Here is a 23,942-nt window from a genome sequence, read left to right as displayed (position 1 = left end):
GGGGGATGGGGGGGTCCGTGCCGGGGAGGGGGATGGGGGGTCCGTGCCGGGGTGGAGGTTGGGGGGGGTCCGTGCGGGGAGGGGGATGGGGTGTCCGTGCCGGGGAGGGGGATGGGGGGGGTCCGTGCCGGGGTGGAGGTTGGGGGGGGGTCCATGCTGGGGGGGTGGTGGGGGGGGGGGTCCGTGTCGGGGAGGGGGATGGGAGGGTCCGTGCCGGGGTGGAGGTTGGGGGGAGTTCCGCGCCGGGGTGGAGGTTGGGGGGGGGGGTCCGTGCCGGGGTGGAGGTTGGGGGGGGGGGTCCGTGTCGGGGAGGGGGATGGGGGGGGCCGTGCTGGGGAGGGGGATGGGGGGGTCCGTGCCGGGGGTGGAGGTTGGGGGGGGGTCCATGCCGGGGAGGGGGATGGGGGGGTCCATGCCGGGGAGGGGGATGGGGGGGTCCGTGCCGGGGTGGAGGTTGGGGGGGGGTCCGCGCCGGGGTGGAGGTTGGGGGGGGGGATCCGTGACGGGGTGGAGGTTGGGGGGGGTCCGTGCCGGGGTGGAGGTTGGGGGGGGGGGTCCGTGCCGGGCTGGAGGTTGGGGGGGGGTCCGTGCCGGGGTGGTGTTTGGGGGGCTTCCGTGCCGGGTTGGAGGTTGGGGGGAGGTCCGTGCCGGGGTGGAGGTTGGGGGGGGTCCGTCCGGGGTGGAGGTTGGGGGGGGTCCGTGCCGGGGTGGAGGTTGGGGGGGGGGGGCCCGTGCCGGGGAGGGGGATGGGGGGTCTGTGCCGGGGAGGGGGATGGGGGTGTCCGTGCCGGGGAGGGGGATGGGGGGTCCGTGCCGGGGTGGAGATTGGGGAGGGGCCGTGCCGGGGTGGAGGTTAGGGTGGGGTGTCCGTGCCGGGGTGGAGGTTGGGGGGGGTCCGTGCCGGGTTGGAGGTTGGGGGGTCCGTGCCAGGGTGGAGGTCGGGGGGTGGGTCCGTGCCGGGCTGGAGGTTGGGGGGGGGTGTCCGTGCCGGGGTGGAGGTTGGGGGGGGGGTCCGTGCCGGGGTGGAGGTTGGGGCGGGGTCCGTGCCGGGTTGGAGGTTGGGGGGTCCGTGCCGGGGTGGAGGTTGGGGGGGGGGTCCGTGCCGGGGTGGAGGTTGGGGGGGGTCCGTGCCGGGGTGGAGGTCGGGGGGGGTCCGTGCCGGGGTGGAGGTTGGGGGGGGGGGTCCGTGCTGGGGAGGGGGATGCGGGGTCCGTTGCCGGGGAGGGGGATGGGGGGGGGGGTCCGTGCCAGGGAGGGGGATGCGAGGGCAAGTGAGTTGGTCCACCTGACCAGGTGCCAGCCTCCAACAGTTGGACCCATGCGGTCCATGCCACCTGGCTGGGGGGAGGAGGGGATATGGGCAATGATGACATGTCGTCGTTCCCCTCCCCCCCCCACCAGGCCGTCATGTTTTCCGATCATCCAGCGATGTTGGCCGCCGTGGCGGCAGCCGCTCATGTCTATGTTGCCCTGGATGAGGAGGAGGAGGAGGAGGAGTGTGCAAGAGAGGCGGTGCAGGCTGCCGCAGAGGGACAGGCGGCAGACGCCCAGGCTGGAGGGACACCTGACCGACAGGACGAGGAGGGGGAGAAGGACGTCGCGGCCCCACGGCAACGGAGGCACCCGAGGGCGCCCCGTGTGTACCGGCCCCGGCAGTCATACCAGGACCTCACGGACCGGGAATGCAGGAGGAGACTTCGGATGAGGCGGGAAACCGTGGCACACATCTGCCACCTGCTGGCACACCTGTCACCGCGTGGCACTGGCGGGGGACACCCTCTCCCCGTGTCCGTCAAGGTTACGGTGGCCCTGAACTTTTATGCAACGGGGTCATTCCAGGCACCGAGTGGGGACCTGTCCGGCATATCGCAGACATCGGTGCACCGGTGCATCCGGGCAGTGACAGATGCCCTATGTGCCATGGCGCACCGCTACATCTGCTTCCCCGTGGACCGGGCCAGCCAAGATGCCCGGGCCGTGGGCTTCTCTGCCGTGGCCGGATTCCCCATGGTCCAGGGCGCGATCGATGGGATGCACGTCGCCGTGCGGCCACCTGCAGATAACAGGGCCGTGTTCACCAATAGGAAGGGGACCTCTTCGATGAACATACAGGTGGTCTGCGACCACCGCATGATGATCCTGCACGTCTGCGCCCGTTACCCAGGCAGTGTACACGACTCATTCGTGTTGTCGCGGTCATCCATCCCCGGCATGTACGAGGGACGCCATCCCCGGCTGAGGGGCTGGTTGCTGGGCGACAGGGGCTACCCATTGCGATCGTGGCTGATGACGCCTATACGGAGGCCACGTAATGAGGCGGAGAACCGCTACAATGATGCCCATGTAGTGACAAGGGGAGTGATAGAGAGGTGCTTTGGCGTGCTGAAGATGCGTTTCAGGTGCCTGGACCTCTCTGGGGGCGCCCTCCAGTATCGGTCAGATAGGGTCGGCCGCATCATTGTGATGTGCTGCGTCCTGCACAACATAGCCCAGCAGAGGGGCGATGTGCCGCAGGCAGAGGAGGGCGGAGTGGAGGAGCAGCAGGAAGAGGTGTAGTCCTCCCCAGATGAGGGGGATGGGGGTAATGGTCAGGGCAGACGGGGTAGACACAGGCGGGTGGCTGTCCACCGTTACCGGCTGGCCCAGCGGGCACGGGACAGACTGATAGCCGCCCGCTTCACTGACTAGATGGGCGTGGGAATCGGGTAGTATGGCCACAGACCGCACACCATGGCAACAGCCGACCACCCACACCCTCCACCCATCCACCCACCCAGCACCCTCACCCCCCTCCCTAACCCCACCCACCCCACCCGCATGCACGTCACCCCCCCCCATTGCCGATCCACCTGCGGCACAACGGGCCGGGCTCACACAATTGCGGGTGGACGCGTGTCTATTGCAGGCCATGGAGGATGATGACAACCCGCCCTGCGGTGAGCTCCTGGCTCTACATCGTTGGACTATGTCTGACCCATGGCCACAGTGCCACCATCCACCCGGACCATCCCTGCATGCGGCTGTGACACTGCAGCGCACGGTCCCATCCTCTGCCCGGGGGATGTTGATGGCGGCCCAGGGGTAAGAGGGCAGACTCACCTGGGGCTGAGGTAAGACCACCCCTCACACACACACTTGCGCTCAACGTACATGACACCCCCGCACGCTTTGGACAGAGCACAAAGGCAGCTTCTGTAGGTGTAACATTGACTTTAATAACCAAAGGAGTTCATGCACGTGCCCGAGCCCCTAAAACTCATCTGTGCCCTGCACCCGTGCCAACTTACTCAGTGTCTAATTGTTTGGCCTTACGGGCCCTTTGACTACGTCTACGTGGTTCCCCAGACGGTACAGCAGAACTGGAGGTGGACTCCTGTGATTCCTGCCCTCTGACACTGGATCCCTTTGGCGGCCGTTTCCTGGGGCGTCCTGGCCTAGATGGGCCAGGCTGCGGCCCGGGCGACTCGGATGGCGAGCTGCCAGCCTGTCCTGCCCGTTGCCCACTCGATGCACCTGGGACGGAAGGGGGGGAGTCTGAGGTGTCGCGGTGTACCGGGACCTCCCCTACAGGGGGAGCCGGGACGGACCACAACACATCCTCCTCCCTCGGGGTGCCCGATGGCCCCCAGGCCTCCACATGGGTGGGGGATGCGAACGGACTGGCCATCCGACGCCCCCCCGACATCTGGCGCTGCCAGTCCTGGAGGCCCGTGCTGGTATCGACAGGGGTCTGTAGGTTTGCAGCCATGGAGCCCAGGGGGTTGGCAAACCCTGTCTGTGACAGTGCGACGCCGGCTCGCACATGGCCACTGGCGCCGATGCCCTCAGCGATGGCCTGCAGAGACTGGGCCATGGCCTGCTGAGACTGGGCCATGGCCTGCAGAGACTGGGCTATGGCGTTGAGCGCCTCTGCCATCTGGCGCTGGCACTGGCTCATGGCCTCCTGTGAGAGGGCAGCCATGTCCTGGGCCACAGATGCCGCCTGCACAGAAAGCCCCAGGCCTCGCAAACCGTTCCCCATGTCTGACACCGTCACACCCATTGCCTCCACCGCGGACGCCACCCGTGCGGTGTCAGCCTGGGTGGCACGCATGACCGGCACCACTGCCAGCTCCTGGAAGCGGGTGGACTCCTCCACCTGCGACTGCAGCCGCCGCAAGCCACCCGTCACCCTCTTCGCTCGTCTCCGGGTCGGTGGTTGCATCGGATCTATGTGTGGGTGTGGTAACTCCAGGAACCCGGGATCCAACTGGGCGGCAGATGTTCGCTTGGGCTGGGCTGCCCTCCGACCGCCCGGCCCCTCTGCTGCTCCTACCTCCACCTGCTGTACCGGGACGGCTGTGTTGTGCGCACCAGTGAGTGTAGCAGACGCCTCATCACTAAAGTGCCCAACCGAGGTGAGTGTTTCTGCGATGGTGGAGGGTGTTGGTGACAGCAGTGGCGTTGTGTCGTGCTCTTCGTCCCACTCTGAGTCCATGGCACTTTGGGGTGTGGGTTCGTCTCCACCCATCAACTCTGAGTCACTGTCCGGTATTTCGTCTTCCTGGGTAGTGCTGTCCCGGGTAGGGGTGTCCTGGGCAGTGCTGTCCCGGGTAGTAGTGTCCCGGGTAGTGGTGCCCCGGGTAGTGGTGTCCTGGGTAGTGGTGTCCTGGGTAGTGGTGTCCTGGGTAGTGGTGTCCTGGGTAGTGGTGTCCTGGCTCGGATGTGACGGGGGCCTGTGGCTGCCCCCCTCGTCGCTGGGTGGTCGCTCCCGCACGTGACGGGGGTGTCGTCTCCCTGTTGCTCCAGGTCTCTCCGTCTCCTGTGGTGTGCGAGGGGCATCCTGCGGGCGTCGCATGCTGGAGGGTCCGGGTCTCTCCGTCTCCCGTGGCCGCCGAGGGGCATCCTGCGGGCATCGCATGCTGGAGGGTCCGTGTCTCTCCATCTCCCATGGTGTGCGAGGGGCATCCTGCGGGCGTCGCATGCTGGAGGGTCCGGGTCTCTCCGTCTCCCGTGGTGTGCGAGGGGCATCCTGCGGGCGTTGCATGCTGGAGGGTCCGGGTCTCTCCGTCTCCCGTGGCCTCCGAGGGGCATCCTGCGGGCGGTCTGCATCTGCGGGGATGGGTGCCTGGACGTTTGGTCCTGCGATACACAATGAAGCATGCATGGTTAGACATCAGGCAGTGATCAGGTGATATGGGGAGGGGGATATAGGGGAGGGGGGATATGGGGACGGGCTCTCGGTGGCTCACTTGCTACTACGCCCCCGACCTCTGCATCAGCAACCTCCCGGTCGTCAGGTCCACCAGCCAGTTCCAGGGCCCTTTCCTCGTGTTCGGTCAGTGGCCTCTCATCAGCGGGGCCTCCTCCAGTCCTCACATGTTCCCTATTGTTGTGTGCGCGCTCATCCTGTGGAGGGGTGGCATGGGCAAAAGGCAACACTGTTAGGCAGGTATATGAATGCACGCCATCAGTTGCGCGTGCATTGCAGAGGTTAAGGTTAGGGCTGGATTCACTTAGGGATATGGGGGATATGGGGAAGGGGGGATATGTGGGAGGGGGGGATATGGGAGAGGGGGGATATGGGGGAGGGGGGATATGGGGGAAGGGGGATATGGGGGAGGGGGGATATGGGGGAAGGGGGGATATGGGGAAGGGGGATATGGGGGAAGGGGGGATATGGGGAGGGGGGGATACGGGGAGGGGGGATATGGGGGAAGGGGGATATGGGGAGGGGGATATGGGGGAGGGGGATATGGGGAGGGGGGATATGGGGGAGGGGGGATATGGGGGAGGGGGATATGGGGGAGGGTGGTTATGGGGGAGGGGGGTTATGGGGGAAGGGGGGATATGGGGGAAGGGGGGATATGGGGGAGGGGGATATGGTGGAGGGGGGTATGGAGGAGGGGGGGATATGGGGAAGGGGGGCTATGCGGGAGGGGGGATATGGGGGTAAGGGTGATGTGGGGAGGGGGGATATGGGGGAGGGGGGATATGGGGAAGGGGGGATATGGGGGAGGGGGGATATGGGGGAGGCTCACCCTGCCTGCTCTGACGAGGTCGTTCACCTTCTTGTGGCACTGGGTGCCTGTCCGTGGTGTCAGGGCCGCAGCGGTGACGGCCTCTGCCACTTCCCTCCACAGACGCCGGCTGTGGCGTGGGGCAACTCTGCGGCCGTGCCCGGGATACAGGGCGTCCCTCCTCTGCTCCACCGCATCCAGGAGCGCCTCCACATCCCGTGACTCGAACCTCGGGGCTGAGCGGCGGCCAGCCATCCAGTCGGGTGTTCCGGTCGGGTGTTCCGGACGGGTGGGGGGGAGCAGCGCCGCTTTATGAGCCGTCACGCCGTGCGGCGCGTATGACGCTGCACGCCGTGAACCACTGCACAAGCGCGGTACCCGTTACGTCGCTGCTAGCCCATTTCGGGCCGGAGACTTTCGACCCATTTTTCCGACGTGACGCAAGTCGGATTTGCGCCGTTTTTTGCGCCGATCGGCGGACTTTCCGCCGATAACGGAGAATTTCGCCCCAGATTCATAACATCCTAGCATCATTTAGAGCTAACCTGCACTGCTTAAAGCTCTCCTGCATCTCTTAAAGGGGAAGTGCATTGTGGCTGGAGAAAGTGCTGAAGGTCACACAGGACATGAACCTGACCTGAGGCACCTAGCCTGCACATCTTTGGGTTGTGGGGATGAGACCCACAGAGACAGGGGAGAATGTACAAACCCCATACAGACAGTGACTTGGGGCTGGAATCCAACCTGGGTCCTCAGCATGGTGAGGCAGCAGTGCTAACCACTGCACCAGCCTGCCGCCCGAGGTTTCTAGCCCAAGTCGCCAACACTGTGATCGGTGTAAAATACATTCGGAGAAGTTCCCGGGCAGTGAAAATCAGTTCATTCGGAGTTTAAACTTCCTGAGAAATTACAGCACTTGTGTGGACATCAGGGGCGGGATTCTCCCGTACCCGGCGGGGCGGGGGCCCCCAGTGGGATGAACCACTCGGGCGTCGGGCCGCCCCAAAGGTGCGGAATCCTCTGCACCTTCAGGGGCTAGGCCCGCCCCGGAGTGGTTGGCGCCCCGCCAAGTGGTGTGGAAGGCTTTTGGCGCCGCGCCAACTGGGGCCGAAGGGACTCCGCCGGTCTTCGCGGGTCCGCGTATGCGCGGGAGTGTCAGTGGCTGCTGACGTCATCCCCGCGCATGCGCAGGGGGGGGGGTTCACCTACGCGACGGCCATCGCGGAGGCTTGCACGGCCGGCGAGTAGGAATAGAGTCCCCCCACGGCACAGACCTGCCCACGGATCGGTGGGCCCCGATCGCGGGCCAGGCCACCGTGCCCCCCCCCCCCGGGCCCAGATCACTCCACGCCCACCGAGGACCCCGGAACCCGCCCACGGCGCCAGTTCCCGCCGGTAAGGGACTAACTCCAATATGCGCCGCCGGGACCTGCATACAACGGGTGGGACTTCGGCCCATCGCGGGCTGGAGAATCGCCGGGGAGAGGCCGCCGACCGGCGCGGCGCGATTCCCGCCCCCACCAAATCTCCGGCGCCAGAGAATTCGGCAGCCGGCGGGGGCGGGATTCACGCCGCCCCCCCCGGCGATTCTCCGACATGGCGGTGGGGGGGTCGGAGGATCCCGCTCCAGAACTTTGATGTGTTCTAAAGTGTAACAGCGGTGGCTGCCTCAACATTCACTGCTGTTGGCATTGAAAGATCTGGCCCAAAGTTCCACGCTTCAGGTTTTAGGCTGGAAAACTGCTCCTGGAACAGTACGAGCAGATATCTCTTTTCCCCCTCCTCCTCTTTCTTTTGTGCAGCAGCTTGCCCTGTTCGCCATGCCTTCTCTTCATTCTCCAAGTCATGTGGTGTTCAAATGGAAATGTCTACGAGCATGGCTGGGAGAAACTGGTTTGTGAAGAAGCCTTGAAGTTGATGGAAATTTCTTGAGCATGTGCCCACACCACTCCCCATGGATATTAGCAGCTCATTAAATAAAGCACCAAACACTTGTGGAATCATTGCAACAAACATGGGGCGGGATTGCAGCCCCCCCCCCCCCGGCGATTCTCCGCACCGCGATGGGCCGAGCGGCAACCCGTTTTCGGCCAGTCCTGCCGGTGTAAATTACCCAAGGTTCGTACCGGCGGGACCTGGCTCTGCTGGCGGCCTGTGGAGTCCTCGGGGGGGGCGCGGGGGGATCTGGCCCTGGTGTGGCCTGGGCCGCGATCGGGGCCCACCGATCTGCGGGCAGGCCTGTTGGGGCACTCTTTCCCTCCGCAGCGGCCGCTGTAAAGCTCCGCCATGGCCGGCACAGAGAAGAAACCCCCTGCGCATGCGCAGGAATCACGGCAGCCGTTCTGGGAACACGCTGGTGCTCCTGCGCATGTGCCGATCGGCAGAGGCCCTTCCGCACCTTCCGGGAGGCCTGGCGCCGGAATGGTTCACGCCACTCTTTGGCGCCGGTACGTCTCGCCTGCCGGATACCGGAGAATCCCGGACAAGGAATCAATCAGCAACCAACCTACAAAATGTTAATGACCTTTAAACAGCACCCTCCGTCACCTGTTGCTGAACATGTGTTCAGCTGTGTGAGGTTAAGTGCTTGCTGGAGCATTGAGTTCCAAAATGGCAATGTTAGCATCAACCCTTCACACTGAGGATGATCAGCTGCTCTGCACACTTCTGCCAGATGTTCACCATGCGCTTGCAATGTGGCATCTTCTGCAATTTGGGACAAAAGTGTTGCAAAATGTGTTGCAGGTGGTGCCATTTTGCAGCTCTGAACACACCAGTTGCAGGCAACAAACTGGGTGCTCAAGAACCAAATTTGTTGTCCATGGGCCTGCAGCCCATGAGGCAAAAGTAAAATCCGATTAAATAATGACTTGCAAAACCTTTTGCCGGGTGGTTTTTGTGTTAAAGGTCAATAAGGTAATGAGAGAATAAAGTGTTTTGCTTAAGCCACTTTTCTCTCATATGCTTGGCCAAACTGCCAGTACGTATCCATTTGGCTTTTAAGATGAACAGAAATAGATCAAAGAAATATAACTTTGGAAATCATTTTTAAGGGCTTCGAGTGTAAAATCCCAAGACGCAGTGAACTTAAATCTGCTCGTTCCCAATTCCCTTTGACCACTCTCGCATCCAATCTCCCACAGGCCCCATCCACAGGAGATTTGGGTCTATCAGAAAGTGGTTTGACGTATCCATATTCATGCCCACACATCAAAGACTAGAAGCAACCATGCGTCTTGTATTTTCTCATGGTACAAAAGGTAAACTTACAAAACACTCTTCAGAAATGCCTTTAATGCAGACAGTCATGTTGGAAAGGGGATCGAAAAGGGCTGTAATTTGTTTGTTGGGTGTGGTGTTGGGCGTTCTGACACACAGATTAGCCAACACGGTTGTATATGGTACAACGCTATTTTATTTAAACTTTCTTTGTACAGTTTTGTCTTGATACTCTGCACGTGGGGATTCCCTGTTTGTGATCTTGTAACAAGTCTTGTCCGTGTCTTTGTCCCCAGACCTACTGTCCACTAGGTGCAGTGCTCGTGCTTTTATGTGGTTGGTGTCCTTGTGTGTGATTGGTTGTGGTGTTGTGTGCTCTGATATTTGTCTGTTGGTGTGTCCATCATGATGTGTGTGTTTGAATATCATGACATTGGGGGCATCTCTGAAGTAAGCAATTGCTTTCTCCCACGTTCTGTTGTGAGGCACGAATTGTTTGCTTCACTTTGCAAAAAGGTTGGCAAGCCTTTTCCTTCACTTTGAAACACTGCGGGTTAACCTTGGCGTTGTGTTTGAAGTGAATGAATCTGGACGATCTGTAAAAGGAAATCCAAAGATCTTATTGTTCATGGGTTCACTGCTGCAATTTAGTCAGGAGTTAAATGTGCAGAGATCCAGTTTGATGTGAGAATACAATCCCCCTTTACCTTCTTCCCCCCCCACCCCCCCCCTCTATCAGTGTGACTGAATAAACAATGACTGCAGATTTTCTGTCTGGGCAGATGTCTTATCAGCTTTATCTGTTGGAACTTAAAATCAGATATCTTAATCCTATTACTTCATGTACAGAGGGTTCTTCAGTCTCTATGTATTTTTTTTACTTTCTCTTCTGAAGGTGTTAACCCTTGTTGGAGTGAGATTGATGAGTCACCTTTTGCATCTCACCTCAGTGACGACGCGCCATTCATTTTGTCACAGGTTGAATTAAACATGGAAGATGTCATGTTTTGCTTCTTGACGTAGCATCAGCTGCTTCCTTGATGTACACTCTGACAAAGGAAGGTTCAGACTTGGAGATAGCACATTTATTTAACACATTTATTGAACTGTTAATGATTCTCCTACTTGAGTTCGACTCTCTTGCTAATCTTATTATAGTGTACTGTGTTATAATGATGGCTCATTATCCTGAATTATATATGGACATATTGAACTTCTAAATAAGACATGTGTTTTGCAAAGGGCCATACAAGCCAAAGATGAGAGACAAAGGAATATCACATCCTGCTCCAGACAGAGACATTTCAAAGGAAACAGCAATGCAGAAGCTGACTGTCATCTCCTGTGGAGATAATAAGAGCTGTTTATCATCTCAGTAGGTATCTGCATGTATTGTCCCAGACCTGTTTGTGGTCTTCCCCTACAGGAATGCACAAGAGAAGGGGTTAAAAAACAAACTGCCACTCGGGTCTCTGTGCGCCCATCTGTTCTAGTTCTGTGTCAGCGTGTGCTATGAGGATGACAGCGGAAGGACATTGACTGAGCAGGTAAAAACTCTTGCTCTCTCTCTGATTGCTGAAAGTACGTCAGAAAAGGAAGCAGGCCAAAACTTCTCAACGAAACTGGAGAACCAAGACTCATAAAACCAACTGATTAACTGCTAAAGTCAGAGCTACCGATCCATGCAAATTAATGACTGCAGCGTTTCACCACCTACTCCTCACAGACATGTTAAAGACTGCGTTGTATATATTTTTATTAACTTTTATTTTTGGACTCCCTTGTCATTTCTGTCTGGTTCCTTTTGAAACATAAATACATATCTAGAAGGGAAGGGATCCCTTTTAGATTAACCTTGCTGAGACCAACTGAGGGGGTGAAATAAAGACGGGGAACCAATTCATCCCTCCTCACCCAGAACTATTAGGGGGTATCCCGTCCAGATCATAACAAATTGGGGCTCATGCCAAGATAGCTCCCACAGAGAGTAACAGACTGGGGGGGACCTCATCCGGGGACTGTTCCGAGCAATTGTCGGGCGAAAGTGTTCTGAGGCTGGGGAAAAGCGATCAACAAGCAGCTGAATGTGGTCTAGGTTATGTGGTGTGGGAGTGCCATCGTGAACAAGAACACCACACTCTGGAAGAGCTTGCTCTCTTTTTGAGCAGGAAGTTGTGGAGGCCAAACAGCAGCTTTCTACAGACAAGTTGCCAAAAACTGATGTCATTCTACCTGGAACATTCAAGGATGGAGGGATTCACATGGTTAGGAAACTCACTGGTCCCTTCTGCCAAATCTGTAACCAGGGCACTGTGCCCCAAGACAACAATACCTCCATAATTCATCTCTACAAATAGAAAGGAGACAAGCCCATCTTTGGCAATCATCATACAATATCCCCTCTTTCACAGCAGGACGTATTCTTGCAAAGGCTATTCTTAATCAGATTGTCGGTCACCTCATTGACTCTGTTCACCCAGAATCACACTGTGGTTTCCGTGCATGGTGGGGAATAATAGACATGGCCTTTGCAGCACGTCCAATTCAAGAAAGGTCCTGTGAACTGAATAAGGCCTTCTGTATGGTGGTTGTTGACCTGATCAAGGCTTCTGATGCAGAAAACCGGGAAGGCCTGGGGAAGGTTCTCTGTAGGCAAGGCTGTCCTCAACGGATGATCAATGTCATTCACTTGTTTCACAAATGCACGATAGCCAGCGTGCTGCAAAATTGTATGTCATAGGGACAAAGATAGGGTTGATAGGAAGAAACATTTCCCATTGGTAGAGGGATCAATAACCAGGGGGCAGAGATTAAAGGGAAGGGGCAGGAGATTTCGAGGGGAATTGAGGAAAAATGTTTTCGCCCAGAGGGCGGTGGGAATCTGGAACTCGCTGCCTGAAAGGGTGTTAGAGACGGGAACCCTCACAACATTTAAGAAGCATTCAGATGAGCACTTTGTCGTGTTAGGTCCACTGGTATAACATTGGCTGCGACTGGATGCAGCTTAGATCAAAAAGATACTCCAGACCTTGAAGTTAGTTCAATCAGGTTTATTGAACTAATAGCACAGTTAGCACAGTTCTCTGTGAGTTCGACTCTCTGCTAACTGAAGTGCGGTTACTCTGTCTGACTGAACCAGACTAGCTCTTAGGCACGTGGTGGATGTGTGAGATTGTAACACCACCCTTGACTGACTCTCAAGGTGTTCATCAGTGGAAAGAGGCAGAGTGTGAGTGCCTCGTGTTTTTTATAGTCAGATCCCACCCCTGAGTGTCCTGCCTGCTTACTGGTCATGTCCTGTTCTCGGTGTCCATTAGCTGCTTGCCGTGCCTGCCTGTATATCATTATGGGTGTGTCTGCATATCATGACACACTTGAAAGGCTATAACATGCAAGGCTACGGGACAAATGCTGGAAAATGGGATTAGAGTAGGTAGATGCTTGATGGCCGGTGCAGACTTGATGGGCTGAAGAGCCTTTTTCTGTGCTGTAAAACTCTGGTCCGGGTGATTTATCCACCTTCGGACCTTTCAGTTTCCCCAGCACCTTTTATTTAGTGATGATCACTGTTTTATTACACATGTGGTAGTATGTTATACTACTGAATGTAATATACGTTACTCAATACTGTTGTTGATGAGATTTTCTGAATCTTGATGAGAAAGACTCAAAGTCGTCCAGCACTAACAAAAGATTTATTGAGTAACTATAACAATAATATTGTGAGTTCTTTACTTTAATATTTATGCTAGCAATAAGGTTAACACGATCTGAATACAGTAACTATGGTTATCTACACTAACACTCTGAGCTAATCTACACTCCTAACGTCTAGTCACAATACACCCAAAAGAGAGCGGGAAACAGAATGAGCTTGTTTTTATACCTCTGTTAGTGCTGCCCTCTAGTGATCATCTGGTTCTACTGATTACACATTAACCCCTTAGGATCACTACAACCACTACACTCACCTCTGCTCCCTGGCTCTCTTGAGGTTTTGGTATGCCATTGGTGTCTTCCATTGTGAAGACTGATGCAAAGTACCTATTCAGTTCCTCTGCCATTTCTTTGTTCCTCATTACTCCTTCTCCAGCCTCATTTTCCAATGGCCCAATGTCCATTCTAGCCTCTCTGTTACCTTTTATATATCAAAAAAAAGTCTTGCAATCTTTTTTTATATTACTAGCTGGCTTACACTCATATTTCATCTTCTCCTCCCTTATTGTATTTTTAGTTGTCCTCTGCTTGATTTTAAAGACTTCCCAATCCCCTGGCTTCCTACTAATCCTCGCCACTTTGTGTGCTTTTTATTTTGGTTTTATGCTGTTCTTGATTTCCCTTGTCAGCCATGTTACCTCATTCTCCCCTTAGCATGTCTCCTCCTCATTGGGATGAATTTCTGTTGTGTCTCCCGAATAAATCCCCACTACACCTGCCATTGCTGTTCCACTGTCTTCCCGGTTCAGCTCCCCTTCCAATTAACTCTGGCCAGCTCCTCCCTCATGTCTTTGTAATTACCTTAACTCAATTGTAATACCGCTACATTTGATTGCGGCTTCTACCTCTCAAACTGCAGGATAACTTCTATCATATTGTGGTCACTGCCCTCAAGACAATCCCTCACCTTAAATTCCCGAATCAAGTCTGCCTCATTACACATCACCAAATCCAGAATTGCCTGTTCCCGAGTAGGCTCTGTTACAAGCTGCTCCAAAAAACCATCTTGTATACATTCCACAAATTCCTTTTCTGGAATCTGGTACCAACCTGATTTCCCCAGTCTGCCTGTTTATTGAAGTCCCCCACGATTATTGTAATATTGCTTTTCTTATGTGCCTTTTCCATCTCCTGATTTATTTTCTGCCCCACTCTGGCACGTGCCACCAAGGATGGAAAGGATGGGAAAATTTTCCAGTCTCCCCGATGTGCCGCCCGCTAGCTTCAGGGATGGAAAATCCTGATGTTGTTCTATTTCGCAAAAGGAAAAACAACTTTTCTAAGATTTTGAAGCGTCTCCTGAGATTTTCTAACTGCCTGTTTCCCCACCCACTCCAGACAGAATCTGAATTATTGACCCTTGAAATTCAAGCAGATGTAAATCAAATACATTCTAATCCAACCATATAGCATTGTTTAAGTATGAATGATCTGTCCCGTAGCTGACAAAACCCGCAGCAATGCATTAGAATAGGCTTGTAATAGATTGTGACTTACCTCAGTTATAATCACTGCGTGTAATATCAGGGCTTAAAGGGACAGCCAGCAAGGCAAAAAATATCAATTTTGTCACAGCCTCCTTGCTGCTGTGTGAAAGGATCTTACACAGGGAATACACCTGAGATCAGGAACTTGACAAAGGCACAGATCTTAATTGCCCTGTTTCTGCATTGTTCGTTTTTGCTCTATGTTGTGGTTCCTTCAACCCTTCAACTGGATCCCTAAAAATGCTTGTTTAACTCCTATAGCAATGACAAATTAGCTGAGGGGGCTTTGATGGTTGTAGACTGATATATTTACAATTTGAAACCCCAGACAAAGAGCTGCCCAAAGCCCTACAGCCAACGAATTAGCGGCTCCTTCTGATAATGGTGTAACGCAGGAGAGAGACAAGCAAAATCATCAGTCCTGACTGAAGTTTCTTTGATCTGTGCTAGATAACTTGACCAACACACTGGGGGGGGGGGGGTGGCAGGTTCTTTACAGACGTATTTATTTTCTGATATTAATAGACTGCAATTCCAATAATCATTCAAACATCTTTCAAAGATGCAAACAATAAGAATCACAGAATCGCAGAAGGAGGCCATTCAGCCCATCGGCTCTGCAAAAGAGCGTTATGACTTGGTGCCATTTCCCTGCCTTTTCCCCATACCTCTGCATAGTGTTCCTATTCGACTGAACCTGCCTCAATACCTAGCTAACTAGCCTTAGATTGAATTACTACAGCAATTTGCCAATCACCAGTAAATAAATAACAAATACCCGGTCCTGCCTTTCAGTGCATTTCGACCCTTCCAAAGAAATCATTCTCACTTGTGTTGCATCCCCTGATGGGATTGGGGCTGTTTAAATTGGAGGACGGGTTAGAAAGGCCCATCGGCTGTTCTTCAAGAACCCTAACTAATACAGAAAAGACACATTCACAAATCGGGAAAGAGGTTTGGCAGTCAGCTTCGGGATAAAGAAATTCTACCAATATGTGGACGGCTGGCATTTCCCTGCAATTACTGATTATAAACGGAAAGTACACTGTCCCTGCTGTGCCAGAAGAAATTGTCCTTGCCTTGAAATTCCTGGATGCACTACCCGTGTCATCGCAACAGATCCAATACTGGCAACAGATCCAATACATGTGGTCAGTGGGGGGATGGGTCAGTCAGTAAGGCAATCACTGCTCATGTTTGACAGGTCCTCTGGGCGGAGCCCGGTGGTTCCTCACCTCTGCGGATTCCGCCAGCCTCGGCATGGGTGACCGCTCTGTCCTTGGCCACCCCTGTCATCTCCAGCACGCTCCTCGAAGGAGGTGAGGATTCTGTTGTCTGGCAGCCCTCCGCCAGTCTGGGCCCTGTCCCGACAGTTATGTGGGGCTGTTCGTGTCTACTCACTCGTGCTGCTCGGTGTAGATCGTAGACCTTCATATGTCATTGAAGGCCAGTTCTCCTGGTCATACTCCCCGAGTGGCTGCCACCACTCAACCTAGGCAGCACTGGCTGCCTTGTGGGTGACTCTCTGTAACCCTCGGGAGAAGAGGACATTCCTCCTGGCCTCCATGGCGTCTAGCAACCTCCCCAGGTCACCATCCCCGAATCTTGGAGACGGTCTCCTGGGAGCCATGGTTGCGAGCTGGCTGGGGTTGGCTAAGCAAGTGCAGCTTAAGTGCTGATCGACCTTGTTAGTGGGGGGGGCTGACGAGCGCGGTCCCAGCAATTCAGCTGGCGTACCATCAGTTGTGACGAGAAGCCCATGAGGCATCGTTACATCAACCAATTAACGTTAAATTGCATTAACATTGAAGCGCCTGGAAGCTTGCGGCAATTCCCACTCACTACCACGCTTAGAAATGTATCCGGGGAAATGCACCCCGTATTTTTTCAACACAGCTGCTGCCTGGTCTGCTGAGTTTATCCAGTAGTTTCTGTTTCTATTTCGGGGGCGGGATTTTCCGACCCTCCGCTGGGGCGGAGAATCACCGGGGGCTGGCGCGAATCCCGCCCCCGCCGGTTGCCGAATTCTCCGGCACCGGATATTTGGCGGGGGTGGGAATCGCGCCTCGCCGGTTGGCGGGCCCCCCCGGCGATTCTCCGGCCCGCGATGGGACGAAGTCCCGCTGCTGTAATGCCTGTCCCGCCGGCGAGAATCAAACCACGTCTCTTACCGGCGGGACAAGGCGGCACGGGCGGGCTCCGGGGTCCTGGGGGGTGCCCCCACGGTGGCCTGGCCCACGATCGGGGCCCACCGATCCACGGGAGGGCCTGTGCCGTGGGGGCACTCTTTTCTTTCCGCCTTCGCCATGGTCTCCACCATGGTGGAGGCGGAAGAGACCCCCTCCACTGCACATGCGCGGGGATGCCGTGAGCGGCTGCTGACGCTCCCGCGCATGCGCCGCACGGCAAAGTCATTTCCGCGCCAGCTGGCGGGGCACCAAATGCCTTTCCCGCCAGCTGGCGGGGCGGAAATCAGTCCGGCGCGGGCCTAGCCCCTCAAGGTGAGGGCTCGGCCCCTCAAGATGCGGAGAATTCCGCACCTTTGGGGCAGCGCGATGCCGGACTGATTCGCAACGTTTTTGCCGCCGGTCGGCGGACATTGCGCCGATTGCGGAGAATCCCGCCCCAGATTTCCAGCATCTGCAGTATTTTGCTTCTAGCTACCTTATGTGAGTCACATTGTGGAACTTGGTGCCTTCAGGACAATTGGTCACGAGCAAGAAATGTGACTTTGACAGTGTCCTCCACATTCTAACTGTAAGTGAAATAAAGTTGGACAACAGTAATCGCGTTCATAGTTGGCCTGAATCCTCAGTACAGACGAATCAATTCAACATTAACTAGCGTGGAATTAGTTGTCTCATGCAGGGAAGTCACAAGGACAGCTGGGCGAGAATTGAAAAACATCCAGGATGCTGTAACAAGGAGTAGAGTAGAGGGAACTTTATCCTGCATTTAATTTGTACCCTGGGAATACTGGGAATGAGTGGTTATACCGGGGTTCTAAAAATGGGAAATGTTTAATTCCTCCAAGTGAGCTTGGAAAGTTTTGTGATATATTGTATGAAAGATCTTTATGTGTAGAGAAAAAGAACTAACGATGGAGCAAGATTCTGGGGATACTAGCATATGAACAACCATATTACGGGCAGGAGAAGCCCACTCGAGCCTGCTCCACCATTCAAGAAGGTCATCGCTGATCGGATTGTCACCTCAACCCCACATTCCCACCTACCCCTGATAATTCTTCAGCTCCTTGTTCATCAGGAATCTATCTAGGCTCCAATTTAAAGATATTGAAAGGGTCCACTACCACCGCCCTTTGAGGAAAAGAGTTCCAAAGACGCACGATCCTCTGAGACAAAACATTTCTCCCCATCTCTGTCTTAAATAGGCAACGCCTTATTTTTAAACAGTGACCCCTAGCACACTCGGAGGCCGAGCTACAAACCATCATCGACCCAGTCACCCAGGCATATGATAGAATGGGCCTCAGACTAAACATTGGACAAAGGTTCTCCAGCAGCCCGCCCCTGCCACACAACACTATCCCCCGAATATCAGGATCCAGTATGAGCCCCTGGACAATATGGAGTATTTCCAATACCTCAGGAGCCTCCTCTCGGCACGAGCAGACATCGATAAAAAAAACAATGTTGATTACAATGCGCCATTGTAGCCTTCGGACCCCTGAGGAACAGAGTTTTCGAAGATCAAGACCTCAAATCTAGTGCTAAGCTCATGGTCTACAGAGCAGCTATGATCCCCACCTTCCTGTATACATCAGAAACATGGGCCGGAATTCTCCAGTCATCGGGATTCACTTTTCCCACTGGCAGTGCACCCCCGCCAGCGGCTTTTGCGGGAATCCCATTCAAAAGTGGCGGAAGGATAGAATCTCGTTGACAGCGAATGGCGCACTGCTGAGAAGCATGCAGCTGGGGGACATGAGAATCCAGCCCATGGACAATGTAAATCCACCTCAAATCCCTGGAGAGATATCACCAAGGATGCCTCTGCAAAATCCTGCAAATCCACTGGCAGGATAGGCTTGCCAATGTGAGTGTTCTGTGCCAGGTAACAATCCCCAATATTGAGGCACTAGTCACGGTGGACCAGCTGCAATGTGCGGGACACATTGTCCGCATGGCCAACACAAGGCTCCCTGAACAAGTGCTCTAATCCAAGCTCTGCAATGGCAAGTGATCACTAAGAGGGCAGAGGAAACATTACAAGGACACTCTGAAAGTCTCCCTAAATAAATGCAACATCTCCACATGCAACACAAAGGAATCGCTTGCCCTAGAATATACAAACTGGAGAAGAAGCATCTGCGAAGGTGCCAGCCACGTCAAGCAGCATCGTGTAAAGCATGTGGAGGCCAAGAGAGCACAGGGCCCAGAGTGTCCCACCCACCTGCCTCATTGATCACTGTGATGTTCTTTGCTTGGTGGATTAGGATGGCTTCAAAGTGTAGTGTCTCACAAAGAACATCAAGCAATGTATTGAACAAAGCTAATTTATTAACACTACAACTAATATAGATTCAAATTGCTTACTAAGATACAAAGGATGATGAATAACTAAACTATGATTCTATCTACAGACCCCCCCCCCCCCGCTTTGAGTGGAAGCAAGTCACCCTCAACTCTGAGGGACTGTCAAGGAAAATCCACTGTCTCCAGATTGCTAGTCCAGTGACAATACCATTGTGTCACGCCCTCCCCCCTTCAATCGATATTCTGTTTCACTCATGTTCTTTAAATGTTCTCAATATGAATGTATCTGTATGCTACGTCGTTCTTAACAATGAGCAAAATATCAACCAAATAGAAATAATTTGCAGTCTGTGCTGTTCGATAGTGAAGAAAATAAGCCTGAACAATACCAGGCATCTATTGACAGTTAAGGTATAAAAATAAATATCTTGGGCGAAATTCTCCGTTATCGGCGGAAAGTCCGCCGATCGGCGCAAAAAACGGCGCAAATCCCACTTGCGTCACGTCATAAAAATGGGACGATAGTCTCCGGCCCGAAATGGGCTAGCAGCGACGTAACGGGATCCGCGCTTGCGCAGTGGTTCACGCTGTGCAGCGTCATACGCGCTGCACGGCGTGACGGCTCATAAGGCCGCGCAGCTCCCCCCCACCCGACCAGAACACCCGACCGCAACACCCGACTGGATGGCTGGCCGTCGCTCAGCCCCGAGGTTCGAGTCACGCGATGTGGAGGCGCTCCTGGACGCGGTGGAGCAGAGGAGGGACGCCCTGTATCCTGGGCACGGCCGCAGAGTTGCCCCACGCCACAGCCGGCGTCTGTGGAGGGAAGTGGCAGAGGCCGTCACCGCTGTGGCCCTGACACCACGGACAGGCACCCAGTGCCACAAGAAGGTGAACGACCAGGTCAGAGCAGGCAGGGTGAGCCTCCCCATATCCCCCCTCCCCCATATCCCCCCTCCCCCATATCCCCCATATCCCCCTCCCCCATATCCCCCTCCCCCATATCCCCCATATCCCCCCTCCCCATATTCCCCCTCCCCATATCCCCCCTCCCCCATATCCCCCATATCCCCCCTCCCCCATATCCCCCCTCCCCCATATCCCCCATATCCCCCCTCCCCCATATCCCCCCTCCCCATATCCCCTCTCCCCATATCCCCCCTCCCCCATATCCCCCTTCCCCATATCCCCCCTCCCCCATATCCCCCCTCCCCATATCCCCCCTCCCCCATATCCCCCCTCCCCCATATCCCCCCTCCCCCATATCCCTCCCTCCCCCATATCCCCCTCCCCCATATCTCCCCCTCCCCCATATCCCCCTCCCCCATATCCCCCCTCCCCCATATCCCCCATATCCCCCCTCCCACATATCCCCCATATCCCCCCTCCCCCATATCCCCCATATCCCCCCTCCCCCATATCCCCCCTCCCCCATATCCCCCATATCCCCCCTCCCCCATATCCCCCATATCCCCCCTCCCCCATATCCCCCATATCCCCAAGTGAATCCAGCCCTAAACTTAACCTCTGCAATGCACGCGCAACCGATGGCGTGCATTCATATACCTGCCTAACACTGTTGCCTTTTACCCCTGCCACCATCCCCCCCCCCACAGGAGAAGCACGCACACAACACCAGGGAGCATGTGAGGACTGGAGGAGGGCCCGCTGATGAGAGGCCACTGACCGTACACGAGGAAAGGGCCCTGGAACTGGCTGGCAGACCTGAGGACCGGGAGGTTGCTGATGCAGAGGTCGGGGGCCCACGAGCAAGTGAGCCACCAACATCCCGTCCCCATATTCCCCCTCCCCTATATCCCCCTCCCCCGTATCACCTGATCACTGCCTGATGTCTAACCATGCATGCTTCATTGTGTATCGCAGGACCAAACGTCCAGGCACCCATCCCCGCAGATGCACACCGCTCGCAGGATGCCCCTCGGAGACCACAGGAGACGGAGAGACCCGCACCCTCCAGCATGCGACGCCCGCAGGATGCCCCTCGGAGACCACGGGAGACGGAGAGACCCGGACCCTCCAGCATGCGACGCCCGCAGGATGCCCCTCGGAGACCACGGGAGACGGAGAGACCCGGACCCTCCAGCATGCGACGCCCGCAGGATGCCCCTCGGAGACCACGGGAGACGGAGAGACCCGGACCCTCCAGCATGCGACGCCCGCAGGATGCCCCTCGCACACCACGGGAGACGGAGAGACCTGGAGCAACAGGGAGACGACACCCCCGTCACGTGCGGGAGCGACCACCCAGCGATGAGGGGGGCAGCCACAGGCCCCCGTCACATCCGAGCCAGGACACCACTACCCAGGATACCACTATCCAGGACACCCCTACCCGGGACACCACTACCCGGGACAGCACTACCCAGGACACCCCTACCCGGGACAGCACTACCCGGGACAGCACTACCCGGGACAGCACTACCCAGGACACCCCTACCCAGGAAGACGAAATACCGGACAGTGACTCAGAGTGGATGGGTGGAGACGAACCCCCACCCCAAAGTGCCATGGAGTCAGAGTGGGACGAAGAGCACGACACAACGCCACTGCTGTCACCAACACCCTCCACCATCGCAGAAACACTCACCACGGTTGGGCACTTTAGTGATGAGGCGTCTGGTACACTCACTGGTGCGCACAACACAGCCGTCCCGGTACAGCAGGTGGAGGTAGGAGCAGCAGAGGGACCGGGCAGTCGGAGGGCAGCCCAGGCCAAGCGAACATCTGCCGCCCAGATGGATCTCGGGTTCCTGTAGTTACCACACCCACACATAGATCCGATGCAACCACCGACACGGAGACGAGCGAAGAGGGTGACGGGTGGCTTGTGGCGGCTGCGGTCGCAGGTGGAGGAGTCCACCCGCGTCCAGGAGCTGGGAGTGGTCCCGGTCATGCGTGCCACCCAGGCTGACACCGCACGGGTGGCGTCCGCGGTGGAGGCAATGGGTGCGACGGTGTCAGACATGGGGAACGGTTTGCGAGGCCTGGGGCCTTTCGTGCAGGCGGCATCTGTGGCCCAGGAAATGGCTACCCTCTCACAGGAGGCCATGAGCCAGTGCCAGCGCCAGATGGCAGAGGAGCTCAACGCCATAGCCCAGTCTCAGCAGGCCATGGCCCAGTCTCAGCAGACCATAGCCCAGTCTCAGCAGACCATGGCCCAGTCTCAGCAGGCCATCGCTGAGGGCATCGGCGCCAGTGGCCATGTGCGAGCCGGCGTCGCACGGTCACAGACAGGGTTTGACAACCCCCTGGGCTCCATGGCTGCAAACCTGCAGACCCCTGTCGATACCAGCACGGGCCTCCAGGACTGGCAGCGCCAGATGTCGGGGGCGCGTCGGATGGCCAGTCCGTTCGCATCCCCCACCCATGTAGAGGCCTGGGGGCCATCGGGCACCCCGAGGGAGGAGGAGGTGGTGTGGTCCGTCCCGGCTCCCTCTGTAGGGGAGGTCCCGGTACACCGCGACACCTCGGACTCCCCCCCTTCCGTCCCAGGTGCATCGGGTGGGCAACGGGCAGGACAGGCTGGCAGCTCGCCATCCCAGTCACCCGGGCCGCAGCCTGGCCCATCTAGGCCAGGACGCCCCAGGAAACGGCCGCCAAAGGGATCCAGTGTCAGAGGGCAGGAATCACAGGAGTCCACCTCCAGTTCTGCTGCACCGTCTGGGGAACCACGTAGACGTAGTCAAAGGGCCCGTAAGGCCAAACAATTAGACACTGAGTAAGTTGGCACGGGTGCAGGGCACAGATGAGTTTTAGGGGCCAGGGCACGTGCATGAACTCCTTTGGTTATTAAAGTCAATGTTACACCTACCGAAGCTGCCTTTGTGCTCTGTCCAAAGTGTGCGGGCGTGTCATGTACGTTGAGCGCAAGTGTGTGTGTGAGGGGTGGTCTTACCTCAGCCCCAGGTGAGTCTGCCCCCTTCCCCCTGGGCCGCCATCAACATCCCCCGGGCAGAGGACGGGACCGTGCGCTGCAGTGTCACAGCCGCATGCAGGGATGGTCCGGGTGGATGGTGGTACTGTGGCCATGGGTCAGACATAGTCCAACGATGTAGAGCCAGGAGCTCATCGCAGGGCGGGTTGTCATCATCCTCCATGGCCTGCGATAGACACGCGTCCACCCGCAACTGGGTGAGCCCGGCCCGTTGTGCCGCAGGTGGATCGGCAATGGGGGGCGGTGACGTGCATGCGGGTGGGGTGGGTGGATGCGGCCGACCCTATCTGACCGATACTGGAGGGCGCCCCCAGAGAGGTCCAGGCACCTGAAACGCATCTTCAGCACGCCAAAGCACCTCTCGATCACTCCCCTTGTCGCTACATGGGCATCATTGTAGCGGTTCTCCGCCTCATTGCGTGGCCTCCGTATAGGCGTCATCAGCCACGATCGCAATGGCTAGCCCCTGTCGCCCACCAACCAGCCCCTCAGCTGGGGATGGCGTCCCTCGTACATGCCGGGGATGGATGACCGCGACAACATGAATGAGTCGTGTACACTGCCTGGGTGACGGGCGCAGACGTGCAGGATCATCATGCGGTGGTCGCAGACCACCTGTACGTTCATCGAATAGGTCCCCTTCCTATTAGTGAACACGGCCCTGTTATCTGCAGGTGGCCGCACGGCGACGTGCATCCCATCGATCGCGCCCTGGACCATGGGGAACCCGGCAACGGCAGAGAAGCCCACGGCCCGGGCATCTTGGCTGGCCCGGTCCACAGGGAAGCGGATGTAGCGGTGCGCCATGGCATAAAGGGCATCTGTCACTGCCCAGATGCACCGGTGCACCGATGTCTGCGATATGCCGGACAGGTCCCCACTCGGTGCCTGGAATGACCCCGTTGCATAAATGTTCAGGGCCACCATAACCTTGACGGACATGGGGAGAGGGTGTCCCCCGCCAGTGCCACGCGGTGACAGGTGTGCCAGCAGGTGGCAGATGTGTGCCACGGTTTCCCGGCTCATCCGGTGTCTCCTCCTGCATTCCCGGTCCGTGCGGTCCTGC

Source organism: Scyliorhinus torazame, chromosome 15, assembly GCF_047496885.1.
Source record: "Scyliorhinus torazame isolate Kashiwa2021f chromosome 15, sScyTor2.1, whole genome shotgun sequence".
In the NCBI taxonomy this organism is placed as follows: Eukaryota; Metazoa; Chordata; class Chondrichthyes; order Carcharhiniformes; family Scyliorhinidae; genus Scyliorhinus; species Scyliorhinus torazame.
The sequence above is the reverse complement of the archived record's forward strand: the minus strand, read 5'-3'. Positions refer to the sequence as shown.